We start from the raw sequence: 6,000 nt of genomic DNA on the forward strand, positions 1-6,000 counted from the left end.
TGTTATTATGCTTCCCTGTAAGACCAAAAAAGGGAGGGGGATGCCTGCTGTTATTTCTTAGATTGAGCTAGAAGATATACTTAATGGAGGGAACATTGCAGCTTTGATAATCTACTTTATCCTTTATCATCTTTATCCCTAATGAGAATCATAGAAACAAGAGGGTTGACCTGGCCTGTCATTGGTGCCTGGACCATTGGATATACTTCATCTATCTTGTACAGGTGACTATATGATTTTTTTTGCATGCTTTAGTACAGAGTACATAAATCATAAAAAGAAAGTCATCCTTAAAACCATAAAAGGGAAGAAGCTTATGCAAAAAGAGCAACAAAAGAATGGAGAAACATGATAGGGAGAGCTGAGGAGGCTGTAGGTGCTGGTTCTATTGCTCTCCACATGGAGACATCAATGAAGAAGTCAGATAAAACTTTCTTCTTTTGCAGGAACATCTTTTAGAGTAAGTGAGACTCAATGGAGTTGGAGTAGCAAATCAAACTAATTATGCGTACTTAATTAATGAAGAGGCTATATTTTATTGTCTTGGGTACTGCTTTTTGTGTGGTACAAAAGTACATGCTTAGTAAATACCTTCTGAATAAATGGGACATATTTTCATATGCAGGGGTAAAAGTGATGCAAACAGCTGGAGTGATACATGGACTGCTTACGCTACATCAAAAGGCACATCAAGCATACAGATTTGATGAGAGAATGTAACACAGTGGTCACAGCATGAATATGAAATAAGACTCATACTGAATTCCAACTTCACAAGTTTGAGGGATGTAATAGTAGGCAGTTCATTTCTCAGTGTCTCAATTTCCCTGTGTTTTAAATAGGGGTCATAACTACCTGAAATGATTTTTGTGAAGACTACACAAGCTAAAAGTTTTATATGTGACATGTAAGGAAGAGAGGCTGTATGAGGTAAGCATTCTGAATGTGACTGCTGTTTTAATAGCTTACAGCTCTACAAAATAACTCTTTTCCACAAGTTTAATGTTGTGTCATTCTCTGATGCCTTTTATGTGGATTTGTCTTATCCTCCAGAAAAATTTTCCACCATTTGGGACAATAGCAGAAAGAGGCTCTGATGTCTTCTTTGTCAGGGTGAGGCAACCAAGCCCTAGATCCAACATGAGGGCTATCCAAGGAAACTTTGCTCATGGCAGAGTAAGGGCTGGAATCTAGCCTACTTCCATGATTTCATGCATTACAATAAAAGAAAAGATTAAAGATCAAAGTGGAGCTCATCCCTGAGGGGAGTATGGGATGCAGAAGAGGACTATAACGCTTGTTATTTAGTAGCCAGTTATCAAAAAGTACAGCCCTAAAGAACGTTTTTTTAAAAAAAGTATTATTTATTTATTAGAGAGGAAAAATGAGAAAGAGGCAACGAGAGAGAGAGAGACAGAGAAAGAGAAAGAATAGGCACACGAGGGCCCCTAGCCACTGAAAATGAACTCCAGATGCATGTGCCACCTTGTGCATCTGGTTTATGTGGATACTGGGGAATCTAACCTGGTTCCTTAAGCTTTGTAGGCAAGTGCCTTAGCCACTAAGCCATCTCTCTAGCCCAAGAACTTTTTTTGTTGTTGTTCTAGTCATGTGGCTTACATGAAACTGATGAAAAATGTTTAGAATAACATAAAAGTATACATCATTCATTGTTATACCTAAGTGCCTAGGTATGTTATTTTTATTGAAAACAGATAAATTCTGAAACATAATTGTTTTCTATAATTATAAGAGAAATGAGTCATAAAATCATCTTGAGTGTGGCTCAGACTAAAGCTCATTATGATGCAGGTTGTTGCTTTTTACAAAAATACATTTTATTTATTTATTTGAGAGAGAGACAGTGGGCAGGAATACTTCAGGGCCTTCTGTAAACAAACTCCAGATGCATGCACCGCTTTCTGAATCTGGCTTTACATAGGTACTGGGGAATCAAACTTGGGCCATCAGGCTTTGCAAGCAAGTGCCTTTAACTGCTGTGCCATCTCTGCAGCCCTGGGCTATTACCTTGGTGGCTGCACAGTATCCCTTAACCTGAACCAGCATCTCAGTGTTCCTCTCCTCTCCAATAACCACAGCAAGGAACAGTAAACTGTCACTGCTTCTGCTTGCGTCTTAGTTGGTAAGCAGCTGAGAATACTGGGTTAATCTTTAGTTCTAGTTTTCTTTTTAATTAAAGTATGTACAAAACACAAAATAATGTATTTACGTAGTTCTCTTTGAATGTAACCCCTTCAACAAATGTGTGCATGTGTGCGTTCATGTGTGGTGGTGTCATGTACATGAACATGCATGTGCATGTGGAGGCCAGAGAATGACTCCTGATGTTTTTTCTCCAGATCACCTCTCAGTTTTTTTTAAATAAATATTTTTATTTATAGATTTTTATTTGTAAGAGAGAGGGGGGAAAAGATGAGAGAGAGAGAAAGAGAGAGAGAGAAAATATTATAGGTACACCACTGCAAAAGACCTCTAGGCAGATGCAGTACTTTTGTGTGTCTACTTTCTGTGGGTATTAGGGAAGTTGGCAGGCTTTGAAAGCAGAACCTTTTACGGCTGGGCCATTTCCCCAGCTCCGGCCTTCCATACTTATTTTGAGACAGGGTCACTTGCTGGCCTGGAGCTCACCAATTAGGCTAGATAAGCTAGGGAGTGAACCTTGGGGACCCTTCTTTCTTCATCTCCCCAGAGCTGGGATGACAAGGGCTTCATCATACCCAGCATTTTTACATGGGTACTTGGAATTGAACTCTGGTCCTTGTGCTTGCCTTGTAAGCACCTTACCCACTAAACCATCTTCCCAACCCAACAAATATACTTTTAAATTCAGAAGCTGGCCATAATCATCAAAGATGAGGTGAAATCTCAGCTGGATTTTGAGAAATATAATCAGTTACCATGAGTTAAAGAAAAACAATTATGATCACTTTATGACTTAAAATTTTAGAAGTAAATCACTCATAATGTTTAGTTTGTAGCTGACAGAACTTCCCCAGAAGCAGATGATGTCCACAGAAAGGTCCTCAAAATGCCTTGTTATCTCCTTCACTTTTTTCAACAAATCTCTTTGTTCCACCAAAAGTTAAGTCTAGGATTTGTTGTCAGCTTCAGAATAATATTTTTCTCAAGGAAATGTATTAAAAAAGAGAAGGTACATTGGAACCGAACCAAACTAAATTGTAACAAATTTATCCAAGAAAAAAGATAGAAGTTTCATTTGATCTCAAACATATTAGTAACCTGAGAAAGACTGTCAAGACTAGCTCAAGGGGGATCAGTTTACAACTGCATCTACTGCCACAGGGAGACAGCATTCTGTTTTACCTATAAGACCATAAACTACTACAGAAATGATAGACACTGTTTTCACTACAGAAGAGCTTATGCTAGCACAAACTCTTTTGATTTATCCAGCAGTAAAAATTCTTTTAAATATATATTTGAAATCTCCTTTTCACACACAACACTTATGGAGAGCTATGGCTGAAGAAATAGGAAAAAAAAAATAAAAAATAACCCTTTAGCTCACTATTAGTTTCTCTTTCAGCAGTCTGCTCTCTTGTGGATAGCACTGTTCCATTGCCGATCATGTAGTATTTTCTAAAAGACAGAGAGGGAGAGGGAGGAGGAGAGAAGGAAAGAAGAAGAGAGGGAGGAAGAGATAGTGAGAAAAGAAAGGGTTTGAGCTGTTTCATATTTTACTTATATTTTAACCTAGTATCAGGTAATGTGGCTGTTTACATTGTTTAGAAGTATTTTCTTGAATACTCTTCCAAACTGAATGTTGCTATATCCTCATCTGTTTTATAGAATATAGATAATAAGTGACTTTCAGGCTTAAACAGTGCCCAGATACTGGATAAACTGGTAGGAAAATGATCTGAGTTAACATCTTAAAGAATACAATTGGGTTCTTCCCTGCCCCTCCTTAAAAGTGGCTACATGAAGTGGAAAATACATCTACTTGCTTCTAATTTAAAGGTTCTATATTAAACACTTACACTGAGTTGTCTTTTGATAGACACTTAAATTTTTACATCATGCAATCTTAAATATGTTCATAAAATAACTGCCTCAAATGGAAAGTCTTGTTGAGCATTATTGTGCCAATAAGCTGGTAGATATAATTTAAATTTTTGATGTTATTTCCACAATGCAAACAAGACAACAGATATATGGTCTATTTAACAAGGCTACTGCAGAATCATTTTAAGTTGTTAGTTAGTGGACCTCTTAATCAACTACAATGAGTCATCTCTCTAATATTTTAACCTAATTAAGTAAAACTTTATCCCTGAATGATGAAATATTCCACTATTTCATTTATCTTAATCAAAAAGCTCTACTTCCAGGATAAAATTAGGCATTTGCTCAACACTGAAATTCTTGATTGGTCTCTTAATAAAAGCTCCTATACTCAGGAGTGAAGCACTAATATACAGCCTAAATAAGCAGAGACACTTACCCGGAATACAAGTTCAAAGAGTTGGAAATGCTGGAGAAAGTTTCAATAGACAGCTCAGAACCCAAAGCAGCCGCAGCCATCTCTCAGGCTCTTTGGCTTTACAAGTGGCGGCAAGGCGAGCCCGGCCCAGTCCCTTAGTGTTATGTAACATCTTATTAATATTAGCCACCAACCTGCTAGCCAGCTGGTGAGGCACTAGAGGGCAAGAGTGTCACGCGCAGGACCAAGGGACAGCGTTGGTACCACTTTGAGGGGGTAGACACATGGTAACTGACCTAATAAATGACAGGGTGCCCGAACACGGCGGCGAACTTGCTATATTCCTCAAAGAAGATTTCAGATGCCCATTTTCTGATCAGCCCGAATTAGCACGTTAATAAATAAGCATAAGCAAATAAGCACACCGTGCAAAAAACTTTCGGGATTATATTTACAAAACCAGTGACTCCGGACAGAGTGCCCCCCCCCCGCTATTGTTTAAATAAACCCATTTAGGACGAGAGAGAAAAAGCTGCATAAATGAAAGGAGTGTGGATTTCAAACCCCCTCATCTCAAGCGGCGAGAAACTTGTGCCGGCCGCGGATCCGCGTCTGGAGTACGCGTTTCCAGTGGCCTGGGTAGGGATTCCCGGCGGGGACCGGCCGGGTCCTCCACGGAGATTACCTCGGGCTGCAGCGGTCCGCGGGCATCCTGCTTCCCGGCTCCTGGGCCTCGCGGCTCGGGGACGCGGCCGGGCGCGGAGCTGGGGCGGGGCGGGCACGACCTTCTCCAGGCGCGCCGGGAGCCGCGGGTGGGCGGGCGGCGCGTGGGGACCCGTGCGCTCTCTCGGACGCGCTCCGCGCTCCGTACCCGCCTGCAGCCCGCGCGCGCCCGCCGGGGAACGGGAGGAGGCGCGAGCTGGGGCCCGAGCCGCCGCGGGCATCCGCGCGCTCCCCCCGCGGGGAGGAGGAGACCCAGGCAGCCGAGCAGCCTGCGCGCCCGGACCGAGCGCCCCGGGGCCGGGATGGGAGTGGGGGAGTGGCCGGCTGGGGAGCCCGTTGCTCTGGGAAGGGTGGGGAGGGGGTGTAGCGCGGTCGCCTGTCGCGCTCTGCCCTGGGCACTGGACACGGGACAGCGCGGAGGGTCGTGCGAGGCTGGGAGCCAGGAGTTTGCCCTGCTGGCCAGCTTTCTGACAGGCCATGTGCTCTGAAGACTAGTGCAAGGCCAAAAAGCTTCGGAAAGGGCGTTCTGGGCTCATGGTGTGAGGTTTTGCTCTCCAAAACTGTGGTGTAGTCACGAACCAAAGCTGAATGGTTTCTTCAACATCTCCGTTCTTTTCACTAACACCCTGGGAGCAGTGCTCACGGGACCTGGTACTACTAGTAACTTACAAAGGTCATTTGTCTTCTTTCCCCCCTCCCCCGACCCCAGCCCTCTCTCCTCCTTGTGCATTCAGTACCCAGTTAGTTTTGTGGGATCTAGTCACCACCTCAGAGGGTACCCCATTAGGCTTACTTTAGGTGACATCACTGTT

At 42.9% G+C, this 6,000-nt stretch overlaps 1 protein-coding gene across 4 annotated transcripts in view; it reads right to left on the reverse strand.

Annotated features, from left to right (window-relative positions):
• Ndst3 (N-deacetylase and N-sulfotransferase 3) overlaps positions 1–5,266 on the reverse strand; it is a 183,239-nt gene extending 177,973 nt beyond the window's left edge. For 2 of the 4 annotated variants that reach the window (XM_045144423.1, XM_045144427.1), the window contains exons 1-2: positions 5,151–5,213; positions 3,551–3,621 (exon numbers count right to left, since the gene is read on the reverse strand). The gene's annotated coding sequence lies outside the window, so the exon portion shown is untranslated. Of the gene's footprint in view, positions 1–3,550; positions 3,622–4,486; positions 4,579–5,150 lie in introns of those variants that run through there. The other 2 variants (XM_045144426.1, XM_045144424.1) reach the window with 2 other exon arrangements.
• Positions 5,267–6,000: the final 734 nt, after the last annotated feature.

Source organism: Jaculus jaculus, chromosome 2 (genome assembly GCF_020740685.1).
Source record: "Jaculus jaculus isolate mJacJac1 chromosome 2, mJacJac1.mat.Y.cur, whole genome shotgun sequence".
NCBI classification, from domain to species: domain Eukaryota; kingdom Metazoa; phylum Chordata; class Mammalia; order Rodentia; family Dipodidae; genus Jaculus; species Jaculus jaculus.